General features: G+C 46.1%; 1 protein-coding gene and 1 long non-coding RNA gene across 2 annotated transcripts in view; one reads left to right on the top strand and one right to left on the bottom strand.

The window, feature by feature from the left end:
• The window catches only part of LOC143832340 (neuropeptide Y receptor type 2-like), a 212468-nt gene that overhangs the window by 135003 nt on the left and 57979 nt on the right, over positions 1–19486 (top strand). The window lies entirely within an intron of this gene.
• Positions 13733–18149, bottom strand: LOC143831192 (uncharacterized). The gene is made up of 3 exons (XR_013228764.1): positions 17686–18149; positions 15035–15306; positions 13733–14307 (listed from the first exon to the last, which is right to left on the bottom strand). It is a non-coding gene; the product is annotated as an uncharacterized LOC143831192 (long non-coding RNA).

The raw sequence follows: 19486 nt of genomic DNA, 5'->3' as shown, positions 1-19486 counted from the left end.
AGCGTCCTTTCTGCCCTCGACTCAAACGGGCCCCCTGGTACACGGGGGTGCTCCGGGAAAAGAAGAGGGAGGTGAGACGACTAGAGCGAGTGTGGCGGAAGACTCGCGACGAAGCTGCAAGAACATCTTATTGCACGCTTATGAGGGCGTATGAGATGGCGGTGAAAGTGGCGAAGCGAGAGTTCTTCGCCACGGAAATCGCGTCCGCAAGCTCTCGCCCGGCCCAATTATTTAGGGTAGTTAGATCCCTCACCGCCCTTCAGGGGCGCCAAAATATTAGTCAATTGGCACTTGGCTGTGAGGCATTAGTGAGCTTTTTTGCGGATAAAGTCTTGTCGCTTCGCCATGACCTTCCTGTCACAATTAATACAGTAAATGAACTGGAGACCTGTTGGCCGTCTTTGGCAGCGAGGTTTGATGGCTTCAGACGGCTCTCTTCTTCCGAAGTGGACAAGTTGCTGGGGTCGGTCAGGGCGACCACCTGCCCCCTTGATCCCTGTCCCTCTTGGCTTCTCAAGGGGAGCGGAGAGGGGATAGGAGGCCAACTCAGGGATATTATCAACCTTTCCCTGAGTTCCGGGGAATTCCCCGAGCGGCTGAAGGAGGCAGTGGTTCGCCCTCTCCTGAAAAAATCAACGCTGGACCCGCAGGACCCTGCCAACTACCGCCCGGTGTCGCACCTAGCGTTCCTGGGCAAGGTGGTGGAAAGGGCTGCGGCGGACCAGCTCCTAGCTTTCTTGGATGAAACTTCGGCACTCGATCCATATCAGTCTGGCTTCCGCCCTGGCCACGGGGTGGAGACGGTGTTGGTCGCTTTGCTGGATGATCTCCGTCGCCAGCTGGATAGAGGCGGGTCAGCCGTGCTGGTCCTTCTGGATCTGTCGGCTGCTTTCGACACCGTGGACCATGAGATATTGGGCCACCGCCTCGCCGGTACGGGGATACGGGGTACAGCCTTGCGCTGGATACGCTCCTTCCTCCAGAACCGGACCCAGAGGGTTGCAGTGGAGGATGAGCTCTCGCGCCCTTATGGACTCCCTTGTGGGGTCCCACAGGGCGCGGTTCTCTCCCCCACACTATTTAACATCTTCATGCGCCCTCTGGCCCAGCTGGTACGGAGTTTTGGGTTGGGCTGCCATCAGTACGCTGATGACACCCAGCTCTATCTCCTCATGGACGGCCACCCAGACTCCCCCCCGGAACCATTCGCCAGATGTTTGGAAGCAGTGACAGAATGGTTTGAGCAGAGTCGCCTGAGACTCAACCCCTCCAAGACGGAGGTCCTGTGGCTGGGAAGTAGGGGGCGGGAACAGGAAGCGCATTTACCCACCCTGGCAGGGGCGCATCTTACCATCGCGTCCCAGGCCAGAAACTTGGGTGTGACCATTGATGCCTCCCTGACTATGGAGGCGCAGGTCAGGAAAGTAGCCGGCCAGGCATTTTTCCATCTTCGCCAAGCCCGGCTACTAGCGCCCTACCTGTCCCCCGAACACCTGGCCACTGTGATCCATGCAACGGTCACCTCCAGATTAGATTTCTGTAACTCGCTCTACGCGGGCCTATCCCTGTCTCTGATCCGGAAACTCCAGCTGGTACAAAATGCAGCCGCTAGGGTCCTCACCGGCACACCTTGGAGGGCCCACATCCAGCCTGTGCTGAGGCAGCTGCACTGGTTACCAATTGCTGTCCGGATCCGGTTCAAGGTTCTGGTTCTAACCTTTAAGGCTTTACGCGGGCTGGGACCCACATACCTGAGGGACCGCCTAGTGCCCTATGCCCCCCTCAGGGCTCTGCGCTCTGCGAGTGAGAATCTTCTGGTCGTTCCCGGCCCTAGGGAAGCACGCCTAGCCTCGACCAGGGCCAGGGCCTTTTCGGTCCTGGCCCCCACCTGGTGGAATGAGCTCCCGGGTGAGCTGCGGGCCCTGCGGGACCCTTTAACATTCCGCAGGGCCTGCAAGACGGAGCTCTTCCACCAGGTCTATGGTTGAGGCTGGGGCTGCCGGGGTACATCGACTGCTCTCCCCCGGGCTTCTTGAACATCGTTGACCTCCTTCTCCTCCACCCCCCCCCTTTTTTAGGAATGGGGGTAGGAAGGGGATCTTATTATTGTGCTGCCATGTTGTGACATTTTAAAGTCTTTTAATGGGAGTTTTAATGGGTTTTTTAAGACATTGTAACCCGCCGCGAGCCATTTGGGAGTGGCGGGAAATAAATCGAAATAATAATAATAATAATAATAAAAAAATTAGGGCAGATGATATAGAGGCAAGAAAACCATTGCAACAGCGACCACTAGAACTGATTAAGTTGTTTAAGATAGGCCTCATTTCATCCCATACAATCCTGCTTCTCTTCCATCCTGTACATCAGGAAGGTCCCATGTCTTTGTAGGATAAGGACTTTTTTGAAGTCAAGAATGGTGCATGAGTACCAGGATCAGTAACATGGTTATCTGACCTACATAGACACAGCTGCCTTGGGTCTTGTAAAAAAGCAGGATATAAATATTTTAGCACTTTTTAACCTTTTTGGATCAGCCATTGACACCACCCCTTCCATAAGCTTATCCCTGCCCCCCTTCCAAGAAAATTAAGAATACTGAGATAGCCACTGCTTTCAGGTTGCCCATGAGGACAGCCACTGCTCTTGATTTTGTGATACCCAATCATTTGTTCTAGTTGTATGGCTGGACTATGGCATGAAGAGAATACTTGAAGTTTAAGTGAAAACTGAGGGGACGTCGGAACATTGAGTGGTATCCTATTTGTTCTTTAGGCTGGAGGAAATTCCTCCAGTCTCAACAACCTTCCTCTAACTTCAAGAGCTCTTCTGCTAGAGGGAGAGTGATGATGGTAATAAACCATCAGCACCAGCAGCTTGTTAGGGGGCCTCAATTTCTCAAGGAGAGCTCTCTCTGATGGACACCTGACTGATGTGTCTCATTATATTCTGCTGTAGGGACAGATTTTTCACTGATGCAAGAATTGCCATATTAATTGACAGCTGATCTAATCTACTGCAGCTTGGGATCAGCAGTGAGAATCTGTAGCTTTCATCCAGAAGTAATCACCTGTAGCCTTTGCTAAGCTTTCACTTTGGTCTCTGATTTGCACATACTCATTTTCACTGTAACTAAGGATGTTCTTATCTTCTTTGCCTGTTTTTTTCATATTCATTGGTGTGTAACAGCAGCTACAGTAGAAATCCTATATCTTATCTCTCATCTGCTTAGTATGCTGGAGTTCACTGCCACTACCTGAGTCTTTCAGGCACATTCTATGGATTCATTATGAAACAATATAGGAATGGGTTTAGAGGGCACTAATGAAGATGGATGCTATGGGTGTCATTGTAGTTACAGAACTCAAATAATTCAGTGGAGCAGCAATCCGAGTTGCTTATTCTAATGCTTTCCCAGTTGATGTCTGTCCATATTTACTTTGAAGTTGAACAACAGACTTAAATTAGCCTGATATATCACTGGAAGGCAAAATCACAAAACTCTGGCTCATTTATTGTGGTCATAGCATATGATCCAACTCAATGGAGAGAGCAGTTTTGCTAGGACTGATAAGTGGTAAAAGGAAACCAGGCTGATAAAGAACACAATAGTTGTTGTTAGGTGTGAAGTTGTGTCTGACCCATCACGACCCCATGGACAATGATCCTCCAGGCCTTCCTGTCCTCTACCATTTCCCGGAGTCCATTTAAGTTTGCACCTACTGCTTCAGTGACTCCATCCAGCCACCTCATTCTCTGTCGTCCCCTTCTTCTTTTGCCCTCGATCACTCCCAGCATTAGGCTCTTCTCCAGGGAGTCCTTCCTTCTCACGAGGTGGCCGAAGTAGTTGAGTTTCATCTTCAGGATCTGGTCTTCTAAGGAGCAGTCTGGGCTGATCTCCTCTAGGACTGACCGGTTTGTTCGCCTTGCAGTCCAAGGGACTCGCAAGCACCAGAGTTCAAAAGCCTCAATTCTTTGACACTCAGCCTTCCTTATGGTCCAACTTTCGCAGCCATACATTGCAACTGGGAATACCATAGCCTTGACTAAATGCACTTTTGTTGGCAGGGTGATGTCTCTGCTTTTTAGGATGCTGTCTAGATTTGCCATAGCTTTCCTCCCCAGGAGCAAGCGCCTTTTAATTTCTTTGCTGCAGTCCCCATCTGCAGTGATCTTGGAGCCCAGGAAAATAAAATCTGTCACTATCTCCATTTCTTCCCCATCTATTTGCCAGGAATTGAGAGGGCCGGATGCCATGATATTTGTTTTCTTCATGTTGTGTTTCAAGCCAACTTTTGTACTCTCCTCCTTCACCCGCATCAACAGGCTCTTTAGTTCCTCTTCACTTTCTGCCATTAGAGTGGTATCATCTGCATATCTGAGGTTGTTGATATTTCTCCCTGCAATCTTGATCCCAATTTGTGACTCCTCTAATCCCACCTTTCTCATGACGTGCTCCGCATACAAGTTATATAGGCAAGGCGACAGTATACAGCCTTGCCGAACTCAGTGATTCCATGTTCAGTTCTCACTGTTGCTTCTTGACCTGCATATAAGTTTCTCAAGAGACAAATAAGATGCTCTGGTATTCCCATCTCTTTAAGAACTTGCCACAATTTGTTGTGCTCCACACAATCAAAGGCTTTAGCATAGTCAATGAAGCAGATGTTTTTCTGGAACTCCGTAGCTTTCTCCATGATCCAGCATATGTTGGCAGTTTGATCTCTAGTTCCTCTACCTCTTCGAAATCCTGCCTGTACGTCTGGAAGTTCTCAGACCACATATTGCTGGAGCCTAGCTTGTAGGATTTTGAGCATAACTTTGCAATAGTTAGATATGCTGAAAATGGACACTGGCCAGAATATTATACAACTAAAAGAAGGGGTGCAAGATTGAAAACCAAGGTGACAGTTAACCCATAGGATCGCCAAGAGTCAGACATGACTGAATGACTAACACCATCATCATCGTCGTCGTCATCGTCGTAGTCATCGTCATCGTCATCACATAGCCATATCAGATTGGTTGTGTGATGGTCCTAGGTTAAACAATGGTGTTTTTAAAAAATGAAGTTGCAGCTATTATAGACTTTCACAGAAGTTCTGCTGTTGTCTGGTGGGGAGAGGAGTTCAGGGTACTGACTGCATTCACAAATTTATTCACAATTTATTTTATGCTGTCAATCCTGCAGAAATCTGAATCTATCTGAACCTGAATCTTACAACAGATTTGCAACATCCCTTTTCCCCGACTGGAAACAGCTTTTACTAAGACTGCGTTCTGCACTTGAATTGTTCCAATTGGCTGTTTCCTCTCTCCTTCCTGCTTGATCGAGCGGTGGTGGCCACATGCACTTTTGTCTCCCTTCCTGGACAGCTCTGAAGCTAGAGTGCGGGGTGGGGGGCTCCAGCCAACACTGAAGAGAACAAGACTGTAGAGGGCTTTATTGCCAGCCTTTTGTCCTCTGACTTTACAGATAGAGCAAGCTGGGGGAGGAGAAAGGGGGAGGGAGGAAGTCTCTTACAGTCTTTGAATTGACACTCTGTCCAATCAGCAACAGACGTACCATGCTATGTCAGCCGTGAAGGTGCAGAGAAGAGGTTGGAAGATAAACTTTAAAAAATGAGGACATCTACCCTTGCAGTACTGGGCTTTCAGAGTGCATTTCTCAGATCTAGCGGATAATATCTGCTCCCAGATAGCCCAGAGAAAAGGTGGTTTCACCGCGGAGTCAATCATGGGCACTGCAGATGGAAATTTTAAAGCGATCAAAATCAGAATAGAAATCGGAAAAGGTGCAGTTTGCTTTTTAAAATCCAAGCTCACCCAGGTTGAATATGTATGCTCATCAAAGAGGGCACTCCTCCTGAATGAGCAGCTTACCTCCCAATTCATGTCCCTACTCCCCACATCACCAAAATTACCACCCAGTCTAAAATTTGTCATTTTGGGGGAAGATAATTCAGGGGGAAGTGAATGAGCAACTGCAGAAATTCCTGGATGAAACTTCTGCATTAGATCCATTCCAGTCAGGTTTCAAATGAATATGGGATTGAAACTGCACTTGTGGTACTGGTTGATGACCTTTGACAGCAATTGGACTGTGATTGGTCAGTACTACTGAATTTACCAGCCCTTTAAGTTGTGTTTGAAATGACAGATCACCTTATAATGATTGACCGCCTTGCTTCCCTTGGAATACAGGATACTGTACTTCAATGGTTTTCCTCATTCTGACAGGACCATCCCCTGAAAGCTGTTGTCAGCAGTAAGAGTTCACCTAGTGTGCCACTCACTTGCGGTATTCCTCAGAGTACAATCCTATCACCAATGTTATTCAACATCTATATGTGTCCTCTGGCCAGGCTCAACAGGGGTTGCAAGGTTGGGTGCCTTCAGGACATGGATGACACCCAGTTTTATCTCCTGCTTGGTGACTAGCTGGAGTCTGCTCTCCTTGGACTATCCTAGTGTCTAATTGCTGGGGTGGGCTGGTTGTGGGAAAACTGGTTGTGGGAAAAATTGACTGAAGTAAAATCCTTCTAAAACCAAGGTTGGTATGGACCTGTTGGCAATATACATCTCTGGCTCTTGGTGGGGTTTCACTTACATTGCTGAATTCCATCAGCAGTCTAAGGGTGTGTTTGGCTACCTCACTCTTATTTGAGAAACAGGTATCCAACACTGCATGGACTATGTTTTACCATCCACTGCGAACTTGCCAACTATTTCCCTACTTGTCTTTTTCTGACCTTGCTAAAATGATCCATGTCACAGTCACCTCTTGTTTAGATTACTGTAATTTGCTCTATGCAGGGGTGTCCTTGAGGCTGCTCTGGAAGCTTCAGGTAGTTCAGAAGTCAACTTCCAGATTGTTGGCTGGTGTAACTTTGGATGCAAGTATTTATCCTGTGCTGCAGCAGTTATGCTGGCTACATTTATTTCTGGATCAAGTTCAAGGTGCTGGTACTCGCTTTTAAAACCCTAAAAGTTCTGTGACGATCATATCTTAAAGACTAGATCTCTGAATACAATCCCCTTGTCTACTGCGCTTATCATCACACAACTTATTGAGGATGCTGTGCCCTCAAGAGGTCTGCTTGACTACCACATGGACAAGGGCATTTTCCACCTAGGCCCCATCCTAATGAAATGCCTTGCCAGATGAGGTCCTGTGGAACTTTCTTAGCTGCCACAGGGCTTGTAAGTCAATGGCCCATTCTGCACCAGCGGTGCTGCTCTGGGCTGCCACTGGTTCTTTGCAATGGGGCAGTTAGTCCTGCCTCTTCCTGGGTCTAGATGGTGGAAGATTTTCCCTGCCGGACCTGGTCCACCACAGATTACTGCCTCCACACAAGGCAGCTTGGGCGGAGAGGTTCAGCTGCCCTTTGCAGCAATGTTGTGTGTGTGTTTATCTTCATGAAGATGAGATTGCATTAATAAGCAATCCCACCTTTGTGAAATAAAGAAAAATGCCTCAGTTGGCTCTTCACCAGTACAAAGCACTGCCAAGCCAAATGGGCCATTTTTTGTCCCTTCTCGAACACTGTTACCGGGGGAAGAGCCAGGCCTTCCACATGGGCTTGGCCTGAGATAGGCCTCATTGGTGCCTGGGGTAAAAAAGGGAACGCAGAAATATCTGCATTCCCTTGCCATTGGGGCAATGGAGGGCCTGATTCGGGTCAAGGAAGGACCGATGCCAGGCCAGCACCGAATCATGTGGAAGTGGGGATTAGCCACATTACCAGATGAGCAGAAAAGATCAGTCTTGTTCAGGGAGGCCTTCTCATCTTGTTCTTTGGGCCCTATTCACCCATTCACTTTTTATATTTTACTAGATGCAAAGCCCATTGTATTGAGAAATACAATGGGTGCTAGCATGGGGGCTGGTGGGGCCGGGGGCCTTGCAGGGGTGCTTGTATTACCCCCGCCGTGCTGGCTCCGCTGCCCCCTTCCCTGCACCTCCCTCCCCTCCGAGGTCCAAGCTCTGGCGGGGCAACAGGAGCAGGTATAGCTCGTGTCCGACACGGCGGGCCTGCTCTTGTCACGCCGAAGCCTTTGGCCACCCCCCTACCACCCCGGTGGGGCGACAGGAACAGGCCCACCGCGTCAGAGAAGCGGCAGGCCTGCTCTGCTTGCTGTGCTGAAGCCTTCCCCCCTCCCACCCAAGGTCTTTGACCTGGTGGCCCTGCTCCTTTCCCTGGCTCCCTCACCTCTGAGTCCACGACAGGGCAAGTGGCCAATCAGGAGCCACGCTGTGTGCAGCTCCCCTTTGGCCACTTGGCCTCAGACTGACACTTGGAGGGGTTTTTATCACGGACTCACCCCGCCCCTTTCTCCGCCCACAACACCCTTACTGCTTTATTTTTACCACTCCGCAGGAGTGGTTTACAGATAGTTTTTTAATGAATGAATTATTTTTATATATTATGTATTTTTATATGCAATTGTTGTTTTATTGTTAAAATCTGCCCTGAGCCTCTGGGAAAGGGCAGAATAAAAATCAAATAAACAACTAACTGAATGAATGAATGAATGAATGAATGAATGAATGAATGAATGAATGAATGGGAAACACATCTGTTATGGAGTGGGAGAAGACTCACAAATTCTTGTAAAAGGCTTCTTTTAAAAATACATTTAATTGTTCATATTTATCAGTACCTTTCTGCAGATTATATGCAATATACTACCCAAAAAAGTAACAGCTTACTATGGAGAAAATTTCAAGACCTTAATATTGATTTGTGCTTATTACTACTCCTAATGATCCTCCATTCCAACAATACCTGTCATGTCAAATTTACTGAAAAGGGTCATCTAACTACTCAAATCCCCATCCCGAGAGGAGTTAAACAAGGCTGCATCTTTGCTCCTCATTTATTTAACCTTTTTTTACACGATCTTCCAAAAACCCTAAGACTCATAAATGGTCATCCCCCCAAACTAGATAAACTGCCAATCCCACTTCTTCTATATGCTGATGATACAGTCTTGCTTTCCTATTCCAGAATTGGTCTGAAAAGATATCTGAACACTTTCTATGAATATTACCAACTTAATGACCTATCGATTAACTTTGAAAAAAACAAAGTGATGGTCTTTGCACAGAAGGGGTCCCCCTTAAACTGGCGTATTGGTGGTCATCAAATTGAGCAGGTCAAATGGTTCAAATACTTAGGAATCACCTTCCAACATAATTTGCACTGGACCAAACATAGAAACAGGATTATTATGCAGGCTAAATGTTCTACCAGCTGCCTGTCGTGTGTTTGACTCAAAAACTCTTCCCCAAATTTTATACGCCATCCCTCTATGGATCTCCGCTTTTAACAAAAACTTGGAAAGGTTACAGTCTGCCTTTTTCTGGAAGATTTTGGGAACTCCAAATTGTGTCCCTTACTCCTCCTTATGTCTCGAAATCGGCCATAATCTTCTCGAAACTAAGGCCTGGATTTCTACCTTCAAATATTGGCTAAAACTGCATTTTAGGATTCGATCAGATAGTCTATTGGCCTGTTTATTGAAAGACTCAATTTAAATGGTTCTCTACCATCCTGACTACACTCCAACAAATTGGCATTGACTATGATTACATCTTATCTCTGAATGAATCTTCCATTATGCGCCAAATTAAACAAAGGCTCCTTGAACAGGAATTCCAAAAAGTCCATCCTACTGTTCTGACAATTTGCTCTCCCCGTGTTCTTGGTCTCCAAGTGAAGCATGGGATAATGCTGGCTTATTTCTATAACTTGGATTCCTTTTGAAAATAGACTGTCCCTGTGAATTAAACACTCCTGACACCATGCAACATATCTTACTGGATTGTCCTTTGTTTATTGTCCAGCAAAGGCATATTATACTTTTTATATTGAAATGGAGAAACCATTCAAAAGACCTGTTCTGCCAGTTTTTATTGAGCGATAAGGATGCCAATGTCACTTTTATTATGGCTGAATTTTTGTCTTCAGTTTTTAAACTTAAATTGATTGATTTATCCTGACTATCTCTGTTCATTTTGCTAATCTGTTTTATGCCAATTAAGTTATTGTGTGTGTGATATGCAATGTATAATATCTATTATTTCAAAACTAGCTTCAAAGCCCGTTCCTAAGAACGAGCTTTGAAAGGGTCCCTTCCCCTGGCCCCTAGCCAGGCAGCTTAAGGTGGTTTTGGGCTGCAGCTTGCAGCCAGATCAAGTGGGGTGGGTGGGGGCTAGGCAGTTCGTTATCCTTAGCAGGAAGTCAGCAGGCTGGGAGCCCTCGTTAGGAGGCCCTCCACCACAACCCTTTGCCTAGGACCCTCTCCCCTTACCTGCTGCTGGCTCTAGGCATCTGAGAACAAAGAGGCTAGAGTCCAGGGACGGAGGGAGGAAGCTGCTGGGGCAGGGCCAATCAGGGCAAAGCTGGCTGCACCCTGATTGGCCCTATTCTAACTTGGACAGCCAGACACGTCCCACCCTCTAGGCTGTTTCATAAATATATAGAGGAACAACAATGGATAAAGATATCCTCAAACTCATCTATCCATCTGTTTGTATTCACATAATAGAATGAAAAGCTGTTAAGCCTATGCTACACATAACTCAATTTCTTTATTTTTTATTTTTTCTTCTATTAGACTTCTGTATTTTTTCTTACCCCCACTACAGTTCTCTGACTTTCCCCTTTCGATATACTTTTTAAATTGCAGCATCTTGAGTGGAAAATGGAACCCCTAGTGAAGTCTTTTCAATGATAAACACACTTGTATAATTTCTGCTCCAAACATAGAAATGATAGCTGACAACGGCATTGACCATTTGTGCTTCAGCATGACACTGCTGGCTCATGTACTGTTAGCTAGCACAGTAGTATTCTGCCACATTATTCTATCACAATAGTTCCTTATTGCATCTGTGGGCAATTTTCTCCAGAGCTTGGCTAAGACTACTAAATTAATTGCATTGTTGTGTTCAAAAGCAAAGATTTCTTCAGCAACATGTGGCATAATTTCTGCCTTTCTAGAGTATGACTGTGAAGCATCTGAATGAACATTATAAATATTTGGTGATATGGGCACACAGGCTGAAACAGGTGTCTAAAAATGGAGAGAGAGAATACTTCAGGAAAAAAGTCTCCTCTGGACAGCTTTTTGAGAAGCACAGATCTGAAAATCTAGCTAACAAGACCTATATGACAGACTTCTCACAGACTGAAAATGAAGTTGGAGGGCTTACCACATAGAATCAAGGTAAGCATTGTATTTGGGCAGTATGTGAGTGTGTATGGAGGGGTGGTCCATGATTTGCCATATTGAACAGGAGCAGTTTGTAATTTTATAGGAAACAAATGAGCATCTTTCTACACATTTGATACTTACATATTCAAATGATTTCAAATCAAGTATTTTAGTAAATAAACAGGCATTAAGGAGGAGGCGGGGCCTGGAGACTAGTGCAAAGAACTACCCCGAGTCCAGGGCACCAGGAAAGGTGATATGACCATATATGGTCATGTTGACTTGCCCCCCACCTTTCATCCTGAAGGTGGTGGCCAATCTTGAGCCTCCTAGCTTTATTCTATAATAAAATAATCCTGCCAGTGTGGTGTAGTGTTTGATGTTTCAGACAAGCATCTAGGAGATCTGGGTTCAAACAAACATGGAAAGATTCCATCTACCCCTCCCCATATGACTTTGATCCAAACCAAACCAATTCATAACAAAACAAACAAATTAGTTGCCACTAATTGATAGTAAAAAAAATAACTGAGTTATCTGTTTGTTTACTTCATTTCTATCTCACCATTCTCTCCAGTGGGGAGAATCTTTGTCTGGAGACCAATGATGGCTCTTGGCAGTCCTGATCAGTTTGAGAATTTCTATGCAGAGAAGGGAAAAAAGTATCTTTGAGTAGGATTTATACATTAAATACATTCTATTTAATGTCATAAATTTAGGAAGATATTGTGTAGTTTAGTTACTAGAGGATCTACGTAACTGCAGGTTACGTATGCCATTAAAATGTCAGAGTGATATTTCTTGTGGCAAGTAATTCAAGTTATTGTTAAACATGGCATCTTTATTTGTAAGCTAAAAATGAAAAGGAGAGAACAAAATACTTAAGTAATTGAGAAGTAATTTTATGCAAACCCTGGACTAGCACTTCAACTAGTGTGCTTCCTGAAAATTTTTAAGCACTTCCTATTTATTCCAGCTATACACATCCAGCTGAAAAGAGATATTCCAATTATTCTTTAAGCTACATTTTCTCAACTGTCAAAAACTGAAAATTTCATGTCTTAACAATGTTTCTGGAAGTGAGTTATCTAGGATTAATACCTCTTTTGTTTTTCTTCAGTTGCCAAGCTTTCTGTCATTCTATATCTTTATTGAAATTTTCTCCTTCACTGTTAAGGACAGAAATGTTACCAAAATATCTCTGGATTTGTTTAACCTTTCTGCTATTTTAAAACCAACTAGTGACAGCTAACACCCATAGCAAAGGCGCTTTGCATATCTAAGCACTGTTTCACAAATGTTTCCAAGAATCTTACAGAATCTCTCATTTCTGCTTGCTCTGGAATGCTTCTGGGAGCTGATTTGCACCTTAGAAATTCCTTGTGTCCTCCATGTTTCCATCCCACATCTATTAATCTGACTAGGTTGAGAGTCTCATGCTCAGGATGTAATTCTCAGGTGTGCGCAGGTCCAATTTGAACTGAGACCATGGCATGAAGAAAGAAGGGGCTTTCCATACCAGAAATGACCCTTATACATTACAGAACCTTGCATGTGTATTGATGAGCTTATATGTTTCTCCAGTGAGGAAACGGCAACTCCTTGGGGCCATTTCAGATCAGGAAAAAAATGACAGTGACATCTTTAGCCTTCTCTGCTTGTATATCATAGTCCTAAATTGGGCCATGACTGTGTGGGAATGAAGTTTTGAGCATGGAACATGTTTCCTTGTGCACAAGGATATGAGAATTTCATAACATATGAATTGGCTGTTAAACTGTTCCCTGAACCATTCTCATCATCAAAAGAGGGAGACTTCAGAAGAGAAGAACCCCTTGTGATCACCTGGCTCCCTCCCCCCTCCCCCCAGCATCTTCAGAAGGAGATTCCTGACCATGACTACCACTATTACTTTCCATCTCAAGAGCTAGGAGAACAGGCAAATTAGGAAACAGTTTCTGGCCAAGAACCAGAGTTTCAGGTGGATCAGGAACTCTCCATCAGATAATTCATTGCCTAGCAGGAGGGCAGCTAAATAGCCTGCAGGAAGAAAGACACCACACCAATATTTTGGAAAATAAAGGCCACAGCTTTTATTCACTCCTAGCAAGGAGAGTTGGCGTGGCATGAGGAAGAATCCTACAAAGAACCGGTCAGCAGACCGGGGATAATCAAGATCTCAGATGGCGCCCTGGAGAACCAGCCTAGGCGTAAGCCTATAGCATGGAAAGCTCCTAGCCATCCAAAACCCACATCCCAGGGAGGTGGCTTGACAGGGATCCATCGGGCGTAAGCCTCTGTCTGTCTCCCTAAACCACCTGGCAATGTGAGCCTGCCTACCCAGCCGGGTTGACATTTCGCTCGCATACGTGCCGATCTCTTAAAGAGACCCCCAATGACGGAGGAGAAACAGATATGCAAACCTGTTCCCTCCAAAAAAGGATTCTCCCCATGCCAACCCGCCACAGAACTGAGGCCTAAAGCCTCAGTTTCCGCCAACCTCCTCATGCTGCAGCCTCTCCACCAAAGCCGACCTCACGCTGTGTAACCATAGGTCACAGCCCCAGTCGGATAAGTGCACTCCATCGGACCGATAGAGAGCCTCAACCTGGTGAGAAATATCAGGGTGCTTTACTATGGGAAGACCCCATCCCCGGAAAATTTTAGTCAAGGTCTTATTGACCCTGCGCCTTGCTAAATCTATTTTTGAAGGATCCACAGCATCCCTCCAAACTCTGCGCTCCAAAAACTCCGACCATATGATCAGAGCCCCTGGTAAACGGAAACGTAAAATCGAAGGGTCATCGTGAATCATACGTATTAATTCTAAACTTTTCGTTTTCCCCAAGTCATTTTCCCCCAAATGTATTAATAACATGGAAGGTGGTCCTGAACAGAAAACGTCTTCTGCCACGACTGACAGCAAGGATGGCCACTTCATTCCGCGATGCCCAGACCAGCGAAATTCCAGGTGCTGACCAAGTCCAAGGTCTTCTCCCCATCCGGATCTTGAAGCGTACCGGCAGGCCAAAAAAACGATGCTGTGTCCGATAATTAGGACTGAAGAAACCTTTTTAAATGAAACTGAAGAGAAGAATTATTAGTAACTAAAATCCGGACGTATGTACGCTTTATATGCAGGCGACTTCCACCGGCCAACGGCCATAATCTGGGCAGGTGATGCCCCACTGTGGAAGGCCTGTGTGGCAGCTCCGATACGGAATGAGTGAACACAAAATTGTTTTGCATCCAGGCCAAGGTCCTTTAAGCACAACCTAAGGATTGCTGTAAATTGGTACCGCGAAAGACAGGTACCATTTTCATGAATGAATAATGGACCCGGAACCTTAGGGCGTAAGGCTAAAAACTCCCCCATGCTATGAACTGGACAAGGTAAGTTATCAGGAGCTGACGCTAATATAACTGATGAACCGACTCCCAACTGATCAGTCTTGGACCGACGTAACCTGACGTGTAATTCCGATCCATAGGACTGAATATCATCAACAGACAAAGCTGCCCCTCCTTTTTGCGACCTTGAAGCTGCTAAGAACTCACAGCATCGAAAGGCACCATAAAATGCTAACGTGAAGGAAGCCCGAAGCAACAATTCTTCATAGCGGGAAAAACATACATTGTGAAGTGCCATAAGTAAAGCTTTAAGCAACTGTAAAGTTATAGGCCTCCTGGTATCCGGAGAACCAGGAGTTAATCTCTTCCACCCTTCCACTGCTCTTTTTGCCAAAAATGAGGAACTCGGATCCCATTGACCCATAACTTTACTGTAAAATGAAAGGCTGGCTAAACGTACCCTCATTGATTTTGGTGATAGGCCTTCCGCCCTAAGGTGTGCTAAATAGTGAAGCACCCTGGGCTCATCCAAAGGAAATGGGGGCAAATAACCCTTAGCATCAGCAAATCTAAGAAAAGAGTCAAAGGCCCGTGAATAAGCTTGTTGAGTTGAAGCCGCCAATGAACCCATCACCCCTTGCAGGATTAATCGATGCCAAGGCTCCAAAGATCGTCGGGAAAGGCTTCTGGATCTCTGTTGGCCTCGGGGACGAGCTCGAAAAATCTTTTTCTCTGGAACCGAGAAAGGGAATCAGCGATATCGTTACGAATACCCAGAATATGTTTTGCAGTGAATTGAATATTAAATTCCAAACAAATGAGTACTAGGTGGCATACAAGTCTCATAACTCTGTCCAAGCGAGATGTCTGCTTATTCACAATACAGACCACTGCTTGGTTGTCACACCAAAACAGGACCTGTTTATTTGTAAATAAGTCTCGCCACAGCCGGACAGCCACCACTATTGGAAACAGCTCAAGGAAAGTAAGATCCCTGAGTAAGCTGGGGCTCCAATGAGAAGGCCATTGGTGGGCACACCACCGATTTTTATAAAATACCCCAAAACCCAAACTCCCGGCTGCATCAGTGTGAACTTGGAGATCCAAGCCCGGATTTAAAACGGTCTTCCAAATGGAAATTCCGTTAAAATTCTGTAAAAACTGCAACCAGACATTTAGATCAGCTTTTATACCTTTTGTGATCCTAATGAAATGGTGTGGTGCCCTAATTCCAGCAGTGGCTCTGGCCAACCGGGCGCAGAAAGCCCTCCCGGGTGACACAACTTTGCATGCAAAGTTGAGGTGCCCCAGTAACATTTGCATCTGCTTCAAAGTGGCTTTTTTGCTAGCAATCATGGTTGCTAAGAGGCCATGTAATACCTTCAGTTTATCCTCTGGTAAGCGCGATGTACCTAAGATGGAATTGAGTTGAATGCCCAAGTATGTAATTTGAGAAGTAGGACCCTCTGTCTTATCTTGAGCCAGCGGTACACCCAGCTCGTCAGCTAATGCCTGAAAAGATGCCAAACGCTCTGCACAAGCGGGAGAGTTCGCAGGGCCCGCAAAAAAGAAGTCATTAAGATAGTGACTGATTTGATGAAACTTCCCTTTTTGTTTTGCAGCCCATTCTAAAAAGGTACTAAATGATTCAAATGCCGCACAGGCTACGGAGCAGCCCATCGGCATTGCTTTATCAACGTACCAATGTCCATCAAATTTAAAACCTAAAATGTTAAAATCCCCAGGATAAACTGGAAGTAAGCGAAATGCAGACTGAATGTCGCATTTTGCCATAAGTGCCCCCCGCCCACATGACTTGACTATTTTTACCGCATGGTCAAAAGGGGCATATTTTACTGAACAAAGCTCTGGTGCAATAGCATCATTGACCGAAGAGCCTCTGGGGTAAGACAAGTGGTGTATAAGCCAAAATTGACCCACTGCCTTTTTAGGGACCACTCCCAATGGGGAGACCCGTAAATTACTAAATGGCGTCGTCGAAAAAGGACCCGCTACGCGTCCAGCTTCGCACTCTTTCCTAACTTTTTCCCTAACAACCTCTGGCATCTCCTTAGCAGATTTTAAATTGGGACAGTCTGTAGCTGTACGTAGTCCTGTAAATGGGATGCGGAAACCCTCCGAGAAACTGGAGGCCAAATAAGCTGCTGCTTTTGTATTAGGATAAAATTTTAACGCTTCTAACAAGGCCGATAACTTAACTGGAGTAGGTGCAAGGCTAGTTAAATTGACATTGTGCAATTTAACTCTCTTCCTAATTGGGGTTGAAACTATTGAACCCCGACCCACCTTCCTTTTTTGCGGAGGGTCGGGATCCCCGAAAGGGATTCTGGGAGTTATTTCCCCTTCTGCATGTGGCTTTTGAGTGATAGCCACCGCATGATTCACATGCATGTTCAAAGCGGCATTGTCGCCGTTTGCATCCCTTCCTGTTGAAGTCCCAACAGTAAAGTATGCCGCTCCTTTTTGCAAATGCCCCTTTCTTATCTGTATCACGTAACTGTCTCATGCCGGGACCCACTTTTAAAAGCCAAGTAGCTTGGTGGATAATGTCCCAGCGGGTCCAAGAGTTATGAGAAGCCAGTTCCCTAAACTTCTTATCATAAGATAAAGCCGCCTCGTCCCCCGCGCAGTACCTGGCTTCTAGGACGTTCGAGAGGTGGCGACTAAGATGCCACCCTCTTTCAGGGTAAGCTGCTAATACTAAGGCCATAAATTCAGCATAACCCCTTAACCAATTTTGAAAATTCCGTTCGCAGGGTACAGTATCCTTCTTACGTTTTTTCGTAGGTTCTCCTGTGTTCCCACCTTCATCATCAACCGGTACCAAGGCAAACATATCAACATAATATCCGTCTAGAACTTTGTTACGTACCTTTGTTGATAAGTGAATGCCCGGAGGGGCATAGCCATCCCTATATCGCCCTGGAGGGTCAAAAACTTCCCCGGTAATATCCCCTTCCTCTAGAAGTTGTTTTGCTTCCATGCGGCGTTGAAACAACCACGGAGGGAGGCCAGGGATAAAGGAGCCCTCTAACCAATATTCCCTTCCCCTCTGGGTATCCATCTCATCCTCCTCTTCGGATGACTCACCAGATAAATGTGCATAGTGGGCAGAGCACGTCCTCATGTGATGACAGGACCGACGTCTCTTCTTCTGCCTGACATGACCACTGGAACTTTCCCCAGGTTGGTCGTCCCCAGAAGAAGAATCGCTGTGAACGCTCCCTCCACTGTCATCTTGGGCGACGTTTTGAACCGGTGTTGCCCCTGTTAGCTGAGCCACGGCTTGGGAATAACCCTGCCAAAACAATGCTGAATCCCCTCCTTCAACATCTATGTTGAAGGTGGGGGCAACCCCCCCGGTACTCACAGTTATGTTGTTCCCCCGTTGTCCGCCGGACCGTGACCGCGGCCTGGAGGTAATTTTTCCACGATTGCGTGATTTTGAAGTTCTGAGCCTATTTAATTGGCTTTGAAATAAACCTAAATCAACAGGTAATTCAACAGGGAAACCTGCAGAACGAGGCTGGGCTGCCCGCCTGCCTCTGACAACCGCTGAATCACGGCGCCCTTGTTGAGGGCCTCGAGGTTGGGAGCCGGCCTGGGTCACACGACCAGCAGCCTGGGTCACACGACCAGCAGCAGCCTGTGCCCGGTTCCTTAACGCTCCCACCCCCCTTCGTCTTATTGCTCCACCAGCCCCGCTTTGTGACTGAGGCAATGGCGCCGCAGCTGGCCCGACTGCCGAACTGGGTTGTGCCCCACGTTGAGGTCTACTACCCCCCATTGACCGTTCAAGAGCCCTTGCTGCCGCAGCTCTCTGTGGCCGCTGGCGAATTGTTGACCCACTGGAAGACACAACTGCCTCAATAATCAGGGCCGGTTCTTGCCCTGCCCTAATCGCGTTAGTCAGCCTCCGTGGCCGCTGGCTAACATTACAAGTGGCATTGCCAGGGCTGGCAACGGACCCTTGCCCGTTGGCATCATTGTCAGGTCCAGCAACTGCCTGTACATTGCTTCTGCTGCTCTTTTGCCCTTTTCCAGCAGCATTCTGCCTCCGTGGGGCCATTTTAATATCCAAACAAGCACGAGGTGCTCCTACTCTTTCCTCCCCCTTCTTAATCCGCCACTCAAGTACCACGCTATTAATTAATTTTTTAATGTATTGTTAAAATCAATGAACTAATTTTTAAACTTGATTAATTATTATTAATTTTTTTAAACAATCAATCAATTAAGTAAGTAATTAATGAATTATGTGTATATACATACACTATCTGTATATGTATATACTTAAACCACTAACCTGTGCCGGATTAAGAAGGCCTAACCAGCCAAATGCGCAACTACGCAGTTTGGCCTAACAAGCCCACCTCGATTTTCACGCAGCTGCAAGCAAGAAGCTTCTCACAGCCGCGTAAGGGAGGAAAGAGGCCGAGCACGCTTGCCCGGCCCCTTAAATAGGCGTCGGCGACGCCCTCTCCTCCCCCTCCCAAGAGGCGCGATGCGCCTCTACAGCCTCGTCCCGAGGCACTTGCTGAAAGGCACGTCAGCACAGCCGCGCCTTTTCTTCGCTGCCGGCTCGCACCTCCGCGGCAGCAATGGAAGAGCCTCGGTAAGTCCCGGCTCTCATTGTGCTTCAAACCACCTGAACCTTCTTCTTAGCTCCTTAATTATTTTTGTCTTTCAACTGCCTTGTATCATAACCTTAAAATAATGTTTTAGACAAAAAATGGGGAAAAACTGACCCCCCCAACCCAGCACAAAAGGTGTGAATGTAAACTGAATATCCAAATAAAACTGGAAATACTCTTAGTTAACTAATTATTGTTAATTGTCATTATCTGTTGTTCAACTAAATCAACAATTTAGTTTGTTTTAACTTTTGTAT

This window comes from Paroedura picta, chromosome 3 (assembly GCF_049243985.1).
Source record: "Paroedura picta isolate Pp20150507F chromosome 3, Ppicta_v3.0, whole genome shotgun sequence".
NCBI lineage: Eukaryota > Metazoa > Chordata > Lepidosauria > Squamata > Gekkonidae > Paroedura > Paroedura picta.
Note: the sequence above shows the minus strand (reverse complement) of the source record. Positions and strands in the feature narration are given on the sequence as shown.